Source organism: Lontra canadensis, unplaced genomic scaffold (assembly GCF_010015895.1).
Source record: "Lontra canadensis isolate GAN:19392208 unplaced genomic scaffold, GSC_riverotter_1.0 scaffold115, whole genome shotgun sequence".
NCBI classification, from domain to species: domain Eukaryota; kingdom Metazoa; phylum Chordata; class Mammalia; order Carnivora; family Mustelidae; genus Lontra; species Lontra canadensis.
In genome coordinates, this window is record NW_022631109.1 from 1,464,315 (window position 1) to 1,484,128 (window position 19,814).

The 19,814-nt window shown below is 36.5% G+C and overlaps 1 protein-coding gene and 1 pseudogene across 2 annotated transcripts in view; both read right to left on the bottom strand.

The window, feature by feature from the left end:
- LRRC4C (leucine rich repeat containing 4C) overlaps positions 1 to 19,814 on the bottom strand; it is a 1,149,700-nt gene that overhangs the window by 484,305 nt on the left and 645,581 nt on the right. The window lies entirely within an intron of this gene.
- On the bottom strand, positions 5,459 to 5,720 carry LOC116856970 (annotated as a pseudogene).

The following is a 19,814-nucleotide window of genomic DNA, read 5'->3' on the forward strand; positions in this document are numbered from 1 at the left end:
ATATGTCATCCACCAGTGTGTGGACATTTACTTTCCTTCTTAAAAGAGAGAAAGAGGAACAGAAAGACAGAGATAGAGAGGCATAGTACACACGCACACATTTTAAATGACCTACACACACAAAGTGACTATAAATGAGGCTTGTTTGGGGTGGGGGTGGGAACAGGCACATCTTACTACGTTCTTTCCTCTCATTGTTTCTAAAACCAGAACTTCCCCTTCCATCCCAGCTCCTGCTGGGCAAAAATCTCATATTTCCTACTGCCTATTTTTTGTACCCATACCTAGCAAAGCTCTGTTGCTCGCCATCATCAATCTATAATGAGAGAGGAAAATACAGGTAAGAGAGGAGAAACTAAACCTTGGAGAACTCTCAGCTGTAAATTAAAGTTCGATCTTACTTATATTTTAAAAGTAATGGCCCCATGGAATAAAGACGAGGGAGTTTTTCCTCCCTCTATTCACTTCTAATTTATATTGTCCCAAGTCAAGGTACTGTGAAGGAAAGTTGTAGAAGCTGAGGGGCTAGAGGAATTGATTTTTGGTTTTTGTCTTCAAAAAAGAGGAGTAACAGGAACAGACAGAGTATCGGATAGTAGCTTAGAAGCCCATGTGCCTCAGTTTTGATCCTTGGTTTAACGTGTTAACCTCTATACCTCTGGTTCAAGGCCCTAAGGTTGCTGAGTTTCTAAGGGCAACTATAAATCCTGAATAAGTGGTTCATTCTGGGTTGCCCTCTTTTCAGATGGGGTCAAACTACTTTCTTGGCAGATTTCCTTTAAGATGATTTATTATATTGCTGAAAGAAAAAATGAATGAATGAATGAATGAATGAATGAACAGACCCCTTTCTCCTATTCTTCTAATCATCCCCATGCAGAATTTGTGAATCCATTAATCATGTACTGGGTTTGAATGAGTTTTCAGGACTTCAGAAAGCAGCCTGCTGAAAGTTTAAGCAGACTTTTCCTTTTATTAATGCAACAATGAACCAACAATGTTGAAAAAGGAGAAGCAAATATTTTACGATCTCATCTTCAAAGTCAAAGAATTCTCAGAGACTTATTTTTTTCCTGCTTTTAAATTTCAGGTCAGTGGGACCGGGTTCGGGAACCCTTACATAGCACATGTTTCAAACAGAGTGTCGTGGTACTACAGTCTGTTCCCCTCTCTCTTTCCCGCACTACCCCCACCACCACCCCCAGTCCCATTATGTTCAGTTGAAGCTGCCTTTGGAACAAAGATTGACCTTTAATACACACTTGTGTGCATCCCAATAAATAACATATTTTATTGTGTTTCGATTAGTCTCTTACTCTCAAAAACTCTAACAATAATTTCAGATGTGGCCTCCTCACATTTCAAATTCTGACGGGGCTGTGCCACTTGGCACTTTGATCACTTATTTCTTGTGGTTTTCTTTTCTTTTCTTTTATATTTATGTTTAATCTGAATCTCTGCTGACTAAACTTCTTTTCTAACTATGATACACACTCTAATATCTCTTCCCCAGGATACTGTCTCTTACCATTGAACTAATTATAGGAACAGTGGATATGATATCTCTTCTTTTATAATAAACCCAACCAACCGCACCATATTCTTATTGCCACTAGAACATTTAATTCCCTTGATGATAGCTTTAATTGTTGCTAAGAACAGTATTTTTTCCAGGGCGCTTCACTTTCGTCACCAACAATAAGATGTGTTTATTTCCCTTTTCAAGAGCAACGTCTTCCCCAGGGGGGAGAAAAAAAGTTACTTCGAAACTACATAAAATGTACTGAGCATTCATTCTTAGGAGTGGAGAACAATATGCTAAATTGAGACGTGAAATCTGGAGTATACAACCACCTACACTAGATACGAGTTTTCCCCTCACATTTCAGGGTCCCCTCAGCCACACTGAAAATAAGTACTTTCTAAAAAAAAAAAAAAAAAAGACAACATTTCTCTCCTTTGCAATTGCATGTAACTGGTCTAATTGACACATTTTAAATCCCTGAGAATGCAATGCGGACTTGTCTCCCTTAACATGTGCTCATGCAAATGATGAACACTGGTAGGAGGAATGTTTCTAAAGAAGATCACATTTGCATCTAACTGATTCAAGCATCATATTTGATGTGGCTACATGGAAGGTATTCTTGCATAAAGTAGGGACTTTTTAGAAACCTTGATCATTTTTTTTTTGCCCATTTCCTGCAGCATAATATCAATTCTGCTTTTCAGAAACAAAACAAAACAAAACAAAATATGCATATGTTTTAAACCCATCAGCATCAAAATCACAAGGATATGGGGAAAGCAGGAAATGTGCCAACATCTCATTGGTCAATTTGGTTGCTATTTTCATGAACCTCAGTCTACCCACATACAAATCTGGAAATTGAATTAGACCAGTGATGAGGAACCATTTTTGTTAGCACTGACTCAGGGCAGAAATGTGCATGGGCTTGTATTTTGAAGAAATTGTGTATATCTATACCTATACCTACACAGACATCTATACCCACCTGTACCGATTTCTACAGCCATCTACATTTATATTGGCATCTTTAGGAAATGTCACATCTATAACTGTGATGGATAGTTATTTTATTATTTCTAAATTCTTGAAGGCTTTTTTAGCAAAGAAAAATTCAGAAAATATATTAATAGTCTTTGAAATAACATCTAGGAATAATAATAATTAGAGAAGGGTTTAAGGTAGGGGACCTAATTTCATTTTAGAGTTTAGCCACACAAATAGGATTTTTAAAATTCTGATTAAGGAATTGGTAAGCAGGTGGAGAAATATTGCTTCTACCATTTCAGCTCCTACTACTCTTGGCCTCATACACTTCATCGTAGCAATATTGGCCTTTGCTTATTATAATTATATAATTATTATAATATTATTATAATAATTTTATAAAATATTATAAATTATTATATAATTTATATATAATTATTATATATAATATATATAATATAATTATTATATTATTATTATATTGATTATTATATTATATATTATAATTATATATTATATTATTATATAATATTATAATATGATTATATAATATTATTATTATATTAAATATAATTATTACATTATAATAATTTTATAAAATACTATAAAATTATTATATTATAATTTGTAACATACAAATTAATTTCTGCCTCAGGATCTTTGAATTATCCTCTTTCAGGAGCTTTGACCGAAAATACCGCTGAATAGCTCATTTGTTCATTCTTCTCTTTACTCAGTGTATAATCGCCATCTCTAAGAGAAATCCCTACCTTCTTATATACTCCACCCTTGTTTATAACAATGCCCTATTTTATTTTCTTATAGTACTCATCACTAACTAAAATAAAGTACATTAATTGTCTGTTTCTGTTCAAGAATGTAAATTTTTTAAGGACAGATATTTTGTCTTATTCACATCTCTAGCACAAAGCAGGGGCTCATTAAATTTTGGTTGGATGAAGAAATATGTTTTTTTTTCTTGTCTTTCAGATGATGTCTTAGACCAAGTTGTAAGGCAAGGTAAGTCATTAGTTGCTCATCACTGAAATATGTGTTTTTAAAATGATAACTGATAATGTTAATAACCACTAGCACTATACTTAGCATATTTGCTATCACACTGATTTCCCCACTGAAAGTTGTATTATAGCCAACTCTACTTTGAGGATGAGTTCTTGCCAGGTCATTCTGATTTCAGATCAGCTCCAGGATTTTGACGGGAAAGCTATTTTTAACATCCCAGATTGGAAATGCCCACATTGCACGATTTTTCCAGGAATACAGACCACCCTCAATATTGCTTAACAACGGATTTCGAATCTCATTCTTAGGGTTCTTATATTTGTGAAAGGAAGCTAACATCAAATAATGCAAGAAAAAATGAAGCCTGCCTTTTGTTAGAGGAATAAATCTCAGAAAAAACATGTTTTCATGAAAAAAATAGCCAGTTTATAGTAGAGTGGCCAGGATTAATAATACTTAAAACAGTACTCAGAGACTCTGACTTTCTCACCTTACACGGTTTCCTGGTCATTTAGACAATTCACTTCATATCTGAGCTCAGAAATAGTATTTATGCCTCATTGGAGGCATAAACAGAAAGCTATTTATGGACCTCTCAGATAATCAGAGTCAGAACGTTATCAAGCCTATTGTTTGAAAAAACTATTAAAGAATAATGGACCTACAATATTGTATTAATTTCAGGTGTAAGCTATGGTGAATCGATATTCATATACATTACAAAATGGTCACCACAGTAAGTCTAGCTGCCCCCTGTCACCACAAAAGTCATTACAATATTAGTGACTGTATTCTCTCAGCTGTACATTACATCCCCATGATGTATTTAATACTTAGTTATTTTTTTTGCTTTGTTATAGTATGTACATCTAAAACATGACATTAAAATGTTACTCTGTTACAGAAAAGATATTAAGATTTTCTATTATTTACATTAAACAAGCAAGCACCCTTAAAAAAACAAAATAAGATAAATAATATAAAATTATTTATAAATATATATATTATATAATATTTATATTTTATGAAAATGTATTTTTATACTTTATAAAAAACAAATAAATAAATAAAACCCCAAATAACATAAAACAAACCAAATTATTCCTTTTTGACATTCCCCTAGCCAGAGGGGACACTGTGTCCTCTTCCAAATGACCAAGACCCCTTTCAGGGGTTACACTCTGTGAAGACATCCTCTGATTAGAAATACCAGCTCTGGCTGGAATCACAGGGGCAATGGAGAAGGGACAGCGGAGGAGGGGGTCCAGACTTGGGCAGGGGATTCCTGCAGCTTCTGGCCAGCTGCCCTCAGACTCTTGCTGCCTTTTGCCATCCTTGGGTGCACAGGCTTGGTTGGAGGTGCTGCTGGAGTTGTCCACCCACCCAGGACTTTCGGGTGGGTTCAGAGGGCTATGGCAGGCCAATACTCCAGGAACACCATTTTTTTTTTTTTTAACTTCAAAGATTTTATTAACATGAGGGTTTTTTGTTTTGTTTTGTTTTTGTTTTTTAAGATTTTATTTATTTATTTGACAGACAGAGATCATAAGTAGGCAGAGAGGCAGGCAGAGAGAGTGGAGGAAGCAGGCTCTCCTTGGAGCAGAAAGCCGAAGGCAGAGGCTTTAATACACTGAGCCACCCAGGTGCCCCTAACATGAGTTTTTAAAAATAAGCATCGTGGGGCACCTGGGTGGCTCAATGAGTTAAGCATCTGCCTTAGGCTCAGGTCGTGATCCCAGGGTCCTAGGATCCAGCCCCACATCAGGCTCCCGGCTCAAAGGGAGTCTGCTTCTCCCTCTCCTCCCCACCTCTGCTCTCTCTCTCTCTCAAATAAATAAAATCTTTAAAACAGATAAATAAAAACAGGCACCCGTACCAGTGTGGGGGTGAGGGTGGAAGAAGAGGGGAGGAGAAGGGAGTCTAGAGGAGGGTGGGGCAGGGTAGGGGGGAAGGAATTCTGCTCTGTTTGTAATAAAGCTCTGGGTTCAGCCCATCATGGATTTCACAGTTCCCCAGAGACACAAGGTCCTTAAAAATCTTGTCCTACTTCTTCAGGATGATCTTGTTTTAACGGGTACCAGTTGGTTGTGACCAGCTTCTTAAGGTCCCCGATGGTGCCATCAGTGTTGCATTTAATATGGACCTTCTTACCTAGATAGTTTTTGCAAACAACCTCCATCATCCTGTCTGGAGCTCAAAACACCTGGAACCTGTGGCTGCCACAAACTCCTCCTTCAAGGGCCAACCCCAGGTCAGAGTGGGCTCCAAGGGCTAGAAGCAGACCTTTAATCCAATTCACCTACTTTATCCACCCCATATTCCCAATTGACAACCATCAGTTTGTGCTTTGTAAATATGAGTCTGTTTTATTTTGTGTTTGCTTTTAAATATTGTAGAAGTTCATGTATATATGATGCTTTTAAATATCATATATACATGAACTTCTACAATATTTTTCTTTCTTTGACTTATTTCACTCAGCATGATAGATTCCAGGCCTAACAAAGTTGTCACACATGGCAAGGTTTCATTCTTTTTTTGGTGACAATTCTTCCATTATACCACATCTTCTTTATCAATTCAACTATCCGTGAACACTGAGATGGCTTCCATTTCTTGACTCTTGTAAATAACGCTATAATGAACATAGAGGTACTTTTATCTTTTCAAATTTGTGTTTTTATTTTCTTTGGATACTTAGTGGAATTGCTGGATCAAATTGGCCATTCTATTTTTTTTTAAAATATTTATTTATTTATTTATTTGAGAGAGATAAAGAGTGCAAGTGAATGAGGAAGGGCAGAAGTAGGGGGAAGAGAGAAAATCCTCAAGCAGGCTCCTCCCTCAGTGTGGAGCAGGACACTGGGCTTAATCCCAGGACCCGGAGATCATCACCTGAGCTGAAACCAGGATTTGACCACTTAACCAACTGAGCCACCCAGACACCCCTGGTAGTTCTATTTTTAATTTTTTAAAGAAACTTCCATAGTGTTTTCCATAATGGCTGCACCAATTTACATTCCCTCCAACAGTGCACCAGGGTTTCCTTTCCTCCACATCCTGGACAATACTTGTCATTTCTTGTCTTTTTCATACATTACTAGCCATTCTAACAGATGTAAAGTGATACCTCATTATGGTTTTGATTTGCATGTCCCTGATAATTAGGGAAATGCATGTAGCTATTTTCATGTAGCTGTTGGCCCTCTGTACATCTTTCTTTGGAAAATGTCTGTTCAGATCCTTTGCCCATTTTTTTTAACCAAATTGTTTCTTTTTTTGATATTCAGTTGTATTCAAGCATACTCCTAAAAGACAAAACAAAACAAAACAAAACAAAAAAAACCAGTAGCAAAAACAAAGACCCTGATTATATATATTATTTAATGGAGTTGTGCATGATTTGTTGTCTTGCTAAAGGCCTATTTTGTAGTCAAGTCATCCAAGTGAATTATAGTGCTAGGAACTATATACCCTTTCGACATAATCAATTTAACTTCAGGCAAAACGTTGGGATCAAATTCAAAATATATGGGTGTGGGTAACAATTCTCATGACTAATCATCTAATTAATGCATTTTGCCTTTGTTTACCAAGAATATTTATATGCTAATTAAGTCAGATGTACTGACTGGCCATTAAATGTACCACTGATGAGATTCTAATAATAATAACTACAACTGAAATCTTATTCTACAGGTTAAAGATTTTTTTTTTTTTTTTTTTTTTTTGACAGAGAGAGATCACAAGTAGGCAGAGCAGCAGGCAGAGAGAGGGGATGAAGCAGGCTCCCTGCTGAGCAGAGAGCCAGATGCAGGGCTTGATCCCAGGACCCTGAGTTCATGACCTGAGCAGAGGCTTAACCCACTGAGCCACCCAGGCACCCCTGATTCTACAGGTGAAATGACCATCTCACACCACAATTTTAGCAGTTTATCAACTACCTGGGTGAAGGTAATCTTCCTTTTTTTCTCCCCCCAAATCAGTTTTTACTGAATTCTGGAGTTATGAAGTAACTTACCCAACATCACATTTAAAAAGTGGTAGACTGGGTCTCCAACCTAGATTCTGGTCCTTCAAGTAAGTTTCCAAACTTATTTCTAAGATAAGCATCCCTCTTTCAAAGGAAAGTTTAAGCACAGGTTCAACCCATAACAGAGATAAATCTGCACCCACTACTATCAGTTATGAAAGATGCCAGATAACACGCCCGGCCCTTCAACTCCTTCCTCCACTGAAGTGATCGAAGGAGCTCTGAAGAAAACACTTACCGCTTTGCATGGTTTGAAATCCAATGATGCATATATAGATAGAGGCTAAAAGCTTGCAAGGAAAGGGATTAATGATAATGACCAAGTCATCAGTATCGGTTATGGACTCTTTGCATTCATTGTATGTTCATTAACTATGGCTTTCTTAAGTGTAAGTTGATGGGTTCTTCTCTCTCTCTGTTTCACCAGTTACTTCAACACTCAGTCATCATCCAGGCCTCTATAAGGCATGACCTCTGCACATCTCCAATGTCACATGAACTAGAAGGCAGTACTTCTAATGCTCTTAATTGCAGCAACAGCTCTAAGCCCGTTGGTGATTCTTCTACCGGAAGGAGGGAAACAAAAATGTAAGTACAGCCTTTTAGAATATCTGTGAAATTAGCTCTACCTGATTTGCCTTTATTATTAATTCCAAGATGATCTGAGGTTAGACTAATGTCAAGACTAATGTCGAGTTTTGATATTGTGGAATAAGCACTGAGATTGGAGTTGGGCCGTTCATTTCCTATCAAATATAACCCACCTCCCTTGTGAGCTGTGAGTCTTTGTGAAAGTCATTCTTTTCAGTTTCGGTCACTTCACACTTAAAAAAAAAGAAAAAAAATATCGTAACAGTGAAGTCCAATTATGTTTTTTTTTAAAGGATGGTATTCAAAATATGCAGCAACTAGAACGTCAAGTACATTGTCCAATCAGAATGGACGCTGACAGCAAACACTGAAGGGTCCCAGGCATATAGTAGCCATGGCAGAGTCCCGTGAGATCAGACAGCATAATAAACATGGAAATGCTTTGTTAACTACGAAGTTTACCTAAGGTTAGGTATAATTATAATACTGGTTTATAAATCCTGTACATTCTTGCTTACTTACATTTTAATATTTCAAACCATGATGTTCTCCATGAACTTCAGTGCTTTAGTATTTAAAGTATTTAAAAGTATTTAAAAAGACAAAGACGATGGTGATTATGATGGTTATTTAATTTTTACCAGAATTCTAAAGGATGGGTATCATTATTATCTCTGTTTTACAGATGAGATCATTGAGCCTCCATAAGTTTAATTCATATGCCTGACCTTACCCAGCTAATGACCTGCAGAACCAGAATTCAAACCCAAGTGTGTCAAAACCAAGCCTGTGTCATAACCTGGGTAGGTGAAGTGTGATTTTTACCAAGAATTCACAGTAAATTTCTCAAAGTCATAACATACTTAAATAAGACTTCCACCTCCTGTTACTTCTCAACTGGAGTCACTGGTAAGGTGGGTTTATTTTATATTTAATGGAGCTTCAAGATCCCTCACTTGCACCATCGTCTGCCAGTGCTGAGAGTTACTTAGGAGTCCTACAAGATTCTGGGTGGGGAGGGAAAGCCAGGTTGCACACAGAAGCAAATCTACACAAGTATTTCTGGAAAATGGCCCACAAAGAACTCAGAAGAAAAGACTCTAAATCTCTAAAATTTCAGAATTTTCTTGTGCTTTCTCTCATTTCAAATCATAACTTATTTTGTCCCCAGTTGCATTTTCATACTTTACTTATTTGTTTTCTCCTTAAAGTAAGTCTTTACAAATGTATGACCTCTGAGTCCCAGAAAAACCAGTTCTGCCTTGGTCATGGTGTTAAGTTAGGATGAATATAGTAAAGATCTGGGAAACCAGCTAAGCCGAGTTTTCTCATTCTTAACTCTTCCTACTCACACTTCAGAGCCAACATAGCAGCAATTTCTGATTTTCTGAGTCTACATTAGTTTCCCTTTCTGCCATCTCCCTAGTATCAATGGCTTCCCCTATTGTAACATTTTTAGAATTTATCATATGTTACTCCCAGTTACATGTACCTCAAAGACAGGTTGTGTCTGACTTGGTCACCATTTTATCTTTAATGCCAAGTTCAGCACATGACACAGGGAAGCCATGTAAGAACTCAATGAATAACTACTGAATAAGCATTTTTTTCCCTTTCTTAGATATATACATGTAGTTTTTGAATGTCCCATATACCTTGTTGAAAAACAGAATTTTTTTCACCCCAAATTTTCCAATTTTTTAAAGATTTAATTTATGTGAGAGGGAGAGAAAAAGAGAGCATGTGGGCCAGGGGAGGGGCAAAGGGAGAGGGAGAAACAGATTCCGAGCTGAGTAGGGAGCCCAAAGCCAGGCTCCATCCCAGGATCCCAGGATCATGACTAGAGCTAAAGGCAGACACTTAACTGACTGAGCCACCCAGGGGCCCCTGCCCTAAAAATTTCTATAGCTAAATACCTTTACTCAGGACTCTGTCCAAACCTCTGAATTTAAAGACAAGTGCAGAGAGGAAAGTCAAACACTTCATGTGAACAGTCAAAGCAACAGAAAAAGACAACTTTAAAATACAGTTTTACCCCCCCCATCTCACCAACCAAAACAAATCCCACAACTCACTAGACACATCTACAAAAAAATGAACATGTCTCCAAAATGTTCCTGTGAAACAGAATGCATTTCCTGAAGAACAAAATGCAATTTATAGAGACCTTTTCTTTTATGACAACTCCCTTGTGTCAGGAATTCAAAGTAGGCCAAACGACCACAAAAACTTGTGTCAGGAATTCAAGTGGTTCAAATGGCCAACTGGAAGATGAAGATTGAACAATCTTAACTTTTTGGCTCTTTTTAAGGGAGTAGCATAAATCTTTTACGGCAGGTTGCAAGACAGTTTGATATGTTTCAGTAGTTGCTTCATACCTCTCTGGGTTCTTCTGAATCAATACTTGTCCAATTTTTGTCTTCGGTTTCATAGAATCATAGAAACATAGAAAGCAGAGTAGGATGGAACCCTGGCAGTTAGCTAATTTAACTTTTCACACTACAAATGCCTTCCAAGGAGTCCCCCAAACTAGCAAGGGAATGTCCTGAGGGAGACTTCCAGATTTGGAGCATCTCCAATTATTGGAAAGAGTGTTTACTTTGTCTTATTCTATTCTGTTTCTTTCAAATTTCATCAATACCTGCCTCCCTAGAATTGACTTCTACTAGGGATTGTTTTACCTTCTGAAGTAACCCAAGATAAAAATATTCCTCTTTGTTACCCGACGATATATCAGCATTAATATTCCTCTTTGCTACATGATGACATATCAGACCTCTTCTCAACCTTTCTTCTGCCTACATTCGTCAATTTGGAGCCAGTTTCACATTGCTTCCAGAATCTGGTTATCTTGACCAATTTTGGCTGAATACACCTTAGACAAAATTGCTGGATTACTCACACACAGGATGGGCTAGGAGCTAACAGTCCAGATAATTAACAAATTTTAGGGGAATTATGTTACCAAAACAATCTCAAGCCTATGACTTAATCCTAAAAACATTTTGTTTACTTGATATCTTACTAAAAGCTATAGCTCCTCAAGAAGAGCTTATTTTCTAATTCCTCCCCTAAAATGTCGATGTGGAGATTAATGGATAATGAAGACCTTCTGGAGACAGAACCAGAACAAAGAACTTTCACTGTTTCTATCCAGCAGATTTGGTGATTGTAACCCACCCATGACTACCCTTGAGTTGACACTGTCTCCTTTTCTGAAAAGAGAGTTTTCAGGTACTTCCTTCTTTACTTTTTATATATTATATTTGTTAATATCCAATAACTAACCTTTTTAGTATATTGGTCTCCAGATCACATAAAATTTACCTGAATCTATAGGAAAGGACTGTCCATCACTCTGATTTCCTTGATGATTTGTGGATACAGTAAATGGATAAAATTTTGAGGTTTAGAGAGGAAGGCATGTGTAAATATCTGGGAAGCAAATGTGTAGATCACAGTATGTCTGTTTATGGCTTACCCAAGAATCTATTTTCTCATATCCTTTAATAACAAAACCAACAACTTTGGCAGTGTTTTGCTGTCCAGTTAAAGAAAAAACAAAAAAAAGCAATGCACATTTTATAGCCTTTGTGCACCAAAATGTGTCCACATGATTGAGTTTTGGACAAAGAGATATAAGTGGAGTTGTCATGTGGGATTTCAAAGACATGCCTTTAAAGGGAGAAATAATATACTTCTTTATGGTTTGACCAGTTAGTTTTCTGAAGCACAGATCTGATATCTGGACTTTCACCTCTTATTTTCATAATGAGAATAAGTCACACAACCCAAAAATAGTGGACAGAGAGTAGGAAGTAGCCTGGTCTCTGATGTTATCATGGAGTTGCCATAGCAAACTGAAAGATATCAATGCCTACCTTTCCTTATGGAAAAGGATAAAATTGTGAGCTATAAGTCATTATCTTGGGGGAGGGGTAGGTTATGCTAATCCCAAAAGAGTCCAATTCCTCACATGGTACTTCCCAAATGTTCTAAATAAACTTCCATGGTATTTCTGGAGGATTATATCCTTTTCACCTACAAGATCAACAATGATTTTAAAAGGTTTTAAATGGTATTTATTCCATCTCTTTTCATTTAAGTAAGCATATTATAAACAAACTTACATCCACTATATTACTGATCATGTTTCATTATTTTTCATAAATTGCATATTAATTAGCACTGATTGTGCTTATAGTCCACATACTTAGTGGTGAATGAATATGGGTCTAGAATACACAATTTCACTTAAATTTTAAATATGTAATAAATAATCATGAAGGAAAACACTCTCATCTCATGCTCCCAAAAAGTATATAAAATCACAAACTTATAACTGAATTTGGAGCTATTTACAGTTTTGGTTACTTGACTGTCTGGCTCCTTCCATTTACACAACCTAGTAAATATACAATTTTTAAGTATCTGAATTTTGTTTTTTCTTAAGAAATCAAAAGGGTTTATGTTGGTTAGTTCGATTTCCTGAAACCTACGATAAAAGAAAATGGCAAGAAGCAGAAACATTTGTAATTCCAGTTTCTTCTTTCATATAAAACATTTTATGATCAATGTTCAAGAAATAGGGTTTAATATCTCCAAAACAGCTTTTATACTAATATCTTTCTTTTGAAGACCATAAGAGCTAACTTTAAGAGCAATGTAAGTATGGGAGCAAAGCTCAGTCCACAAGCTTATTTCTAGTATTACACCATTCTGTGTTCTTGAGTAACTCTCTAGTAACCCATTACTGGAGCTCATTTTGCTAAACCATAAAAATGGGGGCATTTATATATAATTGCTTATTTTAAATTAAATCTAAAGTCTACAACCATGCTTTGAAATAGAAATCATGAGCCACATGTGTAATTTTAAATTTTCTTTAAAAAAAAAAAGATTTTATTTATTTGTTTGAGAGAGAACGAGTGAAAGAGAGAGTGGGGGAAGGGGATGAGGGGCAAAGAAGAAGAAGCAGACTTCCTGCTGAGCAGGGAGCCTGATGTGGGTCTGGGTTCCAGGACCCTGAGATAATGACCTTGAGCAGAAGGCAGACACTAAACCAACTGAGCCACCCACCAAGGCATTCCCCAACCCTCTTTCTCTTTCTTTTTCTTAAAGATTTCATAATGACAAATTTTCTTATAGCCACATTAAGGATAAAAATAAATAGTTGTAATCCATTTTACTTATATATTTTACTTAGCCCAACATCCCCAAAATAGTATCATTTTAGCACGTAGTCATCGTAAAATAATTAATGAGCCATTTTAAATTCTAGTATTTTTAAAATATAATAGGCATGGGTGGCTCAGATGGTTAAGTGTCTGCCTTCGGCTCAGGTCATGATCCCAGCGTCCTGGGATCAAGCCTCACATAGAGCCCCACATTGGGCTCCTGGCTCAGCAGGGAGTCTGCTTCTCCCTCTCTCTCTGCCTCTTCCTCTGCTCATGCTCTCTCTCTCTCTGTATCTCTGTCTCAAATAAATAGATTTAAAAATATCCTTTAAAAACTGTTAAAAAAATAAAATATAATAGGCAAAAAAAATTAAAAGATAAAATATAATGCGCGGTTTACACTTACAGGGCATCCCAGTTGGAAGAAGCCACATTTCAAGTGTTCAATCACCACATGAGCCCTGTTGCCACAGTTTTGGACTGCATAGGTCTAATATAAGCTAGGCACTGACCTATGGATCTATGAAAATCATCCACATTTTTGTGTTGAGTAGGGACAGGTTGATAAGAAACAACAGCTGGAGGGCACCTGGGTGGCTCAGTTGGTTAAGCGACTGCCTTCTGCTTGGGTCATGATCCTGGAGTCTCAGGATCGAGTCCCACATCGGGCTCTCAGCTTCATGGGGAGTCGGCTTCTCCCTCTGACCTTCTACCCTCTCATGTTCTCTCTCTCTCTCTCTCTCTCTTTCAAATAAATAAATAAAATCTTAATAAATAATAAATAAATAAATAATTTTAAATAAATTTATATTAAATAAATAAATAAAATCTTAAAATGGATAAATAAATAAAATCTTAAAAGAAAAAAGGACCAACTGCTGGAAATCTCTAGTGATGCCTCCCCAAGCTCTCAGAGCAGCCTGCCAGAGGAGGTAACGAAATCATTTAATAGCCAGTAGAGCAGGAACCCTGAGAAATCAAAATAGACACTGGCCCTATCAGAATCGACAACATTCAAAAAACCAGTCAAGAGAACATGAATGCAGGTTGGCTATAAGCCATGGCTGTGTATATGCTCAAACAAAACAAAACAAAAGCAAGTGTTCTTAGTGAATCCTTTGATAACTCTCTGCCCCAGCATATCGTACTCTCCTTGTACAAGGGCCCTATCTGTTTTGATTCATTATAACCCAATAAGTTATACAGTGAAGGGCCCAGGGAATATAATGCTTCTCATCCTGTATGAGAAAGTCTTCGGACTGGCAGTCTTGCAGTAAGGCAGGTTGTGAAGACTTATCTGCATGGGATTTTGCGTCCGTTTGAGAATAACCTAATTGCTCAAAGAATAGGGAAGGGACAAATGAAATTAGGAATTGAGTCTAAAAGCACCTCACTATGGCATCACTGGGCACAGGCTAAGGTATTGAATAAATACTTACTAAGGGGATAAATGAATGAATATCTTCTCTGGGAACATTACTTCCTAAATCTTTATCAAATGTGGTTCTTACTAGGTGCGTTACATGAAGAGCACCGGCATTAAGGAATACTTAGCCACCATGTAACATCTTTTACCTAATGGTATCTCGTTTATATATTCTTTCATGACTGACTACTGATAAAGTCACAAATCCATCTTCTCATAATTGAGTGATCAACAAATATTTCAGATATTCTGTACAGAATGGAGCGCTAGCTGGTTTGTTGGCAGTTCCTTGCATCTAAAGGTACAAAATACTATGGAAGAGAGCAAAATTGATGGAATTGTGTCAAATCTGGGAAATCGAGGATGGCGAGACTCAATGTGAGAAGTAACATTGGCCGAGAACAGTACTACCAGGTGACATATATAAAGATAATTCAGGAAAGGCCTTTCCCGCCCTGCTTTTCCTCTTTCTTACATTGTCTCATGCTACTGAATTGCAGGAAAGAAACAAATGCTTGATACAATGGGGTGAAATTAGGGCAACACTGTCCTCATGCTAGGAAGCACTGCACAGCAAAGGTATAGGTACACTAGGCATTACCTTTGCATTCTATATCTCCCTCCCCCAACACACACGAAACTGTGCCACCAAAATATTGAAGGAACATCCCTATTATTTAAAGGTTCTTTTTGTTGTTGTGTTGTGTTTTTTTGTTTGTGTTTGTGTTTTTGTTTGTTTGTTTTTTTTAATATAGAAACAAGGGCTATTGCCTAAAATTCTTTATATTGGGGTGTGTGGGTGACTCAGTCATTAAGTGTCCGCCTTCAGCTCAGGTCATGATACCGGTGTCCTGGGATCCAGCCCCTCTCCTGGCTCCCAGCTTGGCAGGAAGCCTGCTTCTCCCTCTCCCACTCCTCACTGCTTGTGTTCCCTCTCTCACTGTGTGTCTCTGTCAAAGAAATAAATAAAATCTTTAAAAAATAAATAAAATACTTTATAGTATTATTTGTAAAATTAATACCAATTACTTAGAGATATGGCTTTATATTAGGCAACATGGCTGACAAAAAAACTTGAAAATTCTACAACAAATACTTGGAAGAGGTGGATAAAATACTGTCATTTAAAAATGAATAACTGACCCAAGGAAAAGATAAATTCTTAGGTTTTAGAAAATTAAAAAGAAGTGAATCATAGAGAAATAATTTTTGTGTAATAATATTACAGCTGTTCCAGGTAAGTATAGAGGTTTTGGGGGTAAAGAAAAACAAAGCAGATAGGAGTTAATGTTTATATATATAAATGGGAAAATTTTTGGTTCTGCATGAGACAGTTTTGGGACTCTGCATATAGCTGCAACCCACAAGAGCTTCACCCTGAATTCAAAGAAAAGTTGAAAAATCTACCTATAGTACAGAGAACCAATAAGAAAACATGTCAAAACTGAGATTTGGGAGAGGAAAGCATATATTCTGCTAAAATATTAAGCTTGATGTTCTATATACTGAGTTAAAAATGTATCACTGGCCTTAGAATCCAAAATTAGCATAGATCTTTGCCAAGTCTAATGATATTGCTGGTACAGCTCTTATTATAAGCATTGGCAAAGCTACACTGAAAAGATCTCCATAGATACAGTAAAAATAAACTCAATATTTCAAAACACTTATACAATATTCCCTTCATGAATGAACATTTATCGGACATAGTATATAGGTAAAATCAACATATTTTAAAACTGAGAAAATAAGTGTAAAAAGACTACACAAAATGTATCTTTATAAATTTTATAGACATAAAGTAATTAAATAAAAAATAAAGAAAGGAATCAGATACTTTGGATATGGGACAGGAAAAGTTGAAAAGTAATCAAACAGAACTACTAGGATTGAAAAAAGCACATAGAGGGGCCTGGGTGGCTTAGTCAGTTAAGCATCTGTCTCAGCACAGGTCATGATCCCAGGGTCTTAGGATCGAGCCCTGCACTGGGCTCCCTGCTCAACGGGGAGCCTGCATCTCCCTCTCCCTCTGTCCCTTCTCCTGCTTGTGCTCTCTCTCTCTCTCTCTCCTTCAAATAAATAAATAAAAGCCTTTTAAAAAAGCACATAGAAATTAAAAAAAAAAAAGAAAGAAAACCTTAATGTATGCATTAAATGTTTAATTAGACACTATGGAAAGTAATGTTCATGAACTAAAGGGGCAACTGATGAAGTAATTTAAAATCCATCCCCAAAAGGTAAATGCATGAAACACATTAGAAGTAAAGTTAAGAAACTCAGAATTTGCAATGAGAAGAGCCAACATATGCCTAAAAGGAGTTTATAAATGGGGCTATAAGGAGGATTTGGGGAATGATATATAAAGAGTTAATGAATACATTTCCCTACTGATGAGGGTCATAAATACCCAGAATAAGGAATGTAGAGAATCTTAGAAAGAAAAAAAAAAGTTTAAATGTAAATAAAATTGTGTACATATATGCATGTGTACACACACATACAGAGGAAGACAGAACGACAGAGAAAGAGAAAACACACTTTGTTTTCAGTGTTTTGCTAGGTTCTAGGGTAAAAAGTAACTATAAAATGTGGTTCTTGACCTTAGGATTTTAGACTATACTTGAGCCAATTAAGCTAACAGTCAAAAAAAAAAAAAAAAGAAAGAAAGAAAGAAAGAAAGAAAGAAAAGAAATCCAAGGTGTAGAACTGTGAAGATCATATTCCAAAAATAAAACTACATCTATGTTCCCATAGGTCTTTCCAGCACCTGTTTTCAGTTTTATGATGTACTCTAACTTCCTAGAGAATAGTGTTGTCATGTGATATAATAACAATATCTACCCTATAGGATTTGTTGTAAAAATAGTAAAGTGACTAGTACCAAGATCTTAACACCTTGTTGCTGTTTATCCCTCATTTTTGTATCAGTCCAATGGCCCAGCACAATGCAAAGGTCCAGCACAATGCATGGTAATTGAGTAAAAAGTCAAATAAATGGAATGTAGAAAATTAGGTGAGCTGTATTGTTTACAATACCTTTGCACTGAATCACCCCTGGAGACATTGATTAATCTGTCTGGGGGTGGCCCAGGCATTGAGTATGCTGTAATATTCTTCCAGGTGATTCCAATACAGAGCCAGGATGGAGAACTATGGAGCCACAGGAAAATGAGCTGTAGAGGTCACATAAGCTTCAGGGCTGGGAAGAATGACTAGCCTTTGCCTACTTAGGGAAAGAAGAGGAATTTAAAGCTTTTTTTTGTTTGTTTGTTTGTTTATTTGTTTTGTTTGTTTTCGGTGGTTTTGTGTTTTTTTTTTTTTTTTTTTTTTTTTTTTGAGTCCGATACAATCCATCCTAGAAAGAGATGACTCTCCTTAGTTATGTGAATAGTTTGGGGGAAGTTGAGTTGAAATCAATGTTACAACCAGAATTATTATAAGATACATATGCCATATGAGTTGCATGGTGCCTGATGACTAGCCTTTATGTCAACCCTCCAAGAAGTATCTCCATTTAAAGATAAGAAAATTGTGGGCTAGATCTTTCCCACTTCAAGGGTGGTCCGTGGACTGGCCACCTTGACATCACCTGGGAACCTTGAGAAAGGCAGAATCTCAGGTCCCGCACCAAGCCTCCTGAATGAGAAACTACACTTTCCATAGTGAATAAGACAATTGATATTCATATTAAAGTTTGAGAAATAGTGAAGTAGATTAATCATTCACAACCTTGGGTGCTCACTGAAATCACCCTCAAACCTACATTTTAAAAAATCCTGATACCTAGGCTTTGGGGTTTTTCAAATCTACCTAAGGTGATTCTGATATGCCGCAGTTTGAGAATCACTGGGCTAGAAACTGCGTGTAATATGTCTAAGCTGCCATGCTAGCTGGTAAAGATAGAGCTGGGATTCAATCCAGAACTCCAGGGCCATTGTACTATGGCCCTTTCCTGAATTACACCTCTTAGACTCAAGAAATTTTCAAGGTCAAATAAAAATAAAAATATCAACATATTATGCATATATATATACATCATCTTCCCAAGGAGTGTGTACGGTTTCTGACAGTCATGATCATATTTTAAAATAATTTATATGTTCTTATATTTCAACATTCAGCTCAGGGCTAAGTAAATATTATTGCTTAATAAATACTATTTGATTAATACACACTGCTATTCAAGCAATGAGATCTATACTAATTGCATCGAAGAAATACTTCTTCGCCCTTTCAAGCTAAAACTCAAATTGCACATCAGTATTAATTTATGAGAAATGTTAAACCTTGTCTTTCTTGCTGTGATTGATGCATGCAAATTATTTCACTTATCAAGACAAAGCCTGTCTATAATTTTATATTGAATGTGATAAAATAATGAGGGCTAAAACCTAAATTTCCTAATGTGTAAATGGCTTGAAAATAAGCTTCATATTTATTCATTAGCTGTTACAGTGACTACATCCCAAGATTATTTTTTTGGTATAGAATTAAACTTTACAAACAACCAGAATATCTCACTTGATAGCTAATTTACAGTAAGATCCTTACCTTATTATAATAAATACCTGGATAAACAATATTTAAATAAGCATAGTCCTGCTTTACAGATTTATTTTTCCTGAGGATGGTGTAATCATTATTATTCCATCATAATGCCTGGCAATGGATAGAATGGGGTTTATGAAAAGAATCTGAATTACTTTTGTCAGTCATTCAGCAACAGATTTTCCTGTGCTGCATTACAAATTCATTACCCCAGGATCAGGCTTTTAAATCTCAGAGCAAAAGGTAAAAGGAGCTAAGGTTAGATGTTATCACACAGACATGCCTGCACTACATTTAGGTGAGTGGGACTGAATGCCCAACCGGAACATTTGCAAAAGTATTTGATTTGATAGGAATGTTTTAAGACACTTTCCTGTTAATTTTGCCCAAGAAGACAGTCAAGATTCAGGTAAGGAACACAGCCAACTCCTAAAGAATAAGAAAAAGAGTGGCGCCTGGGTGGCTCAGTGGACTAAATCCTCTGCCTTCAGCCCAGGTCAT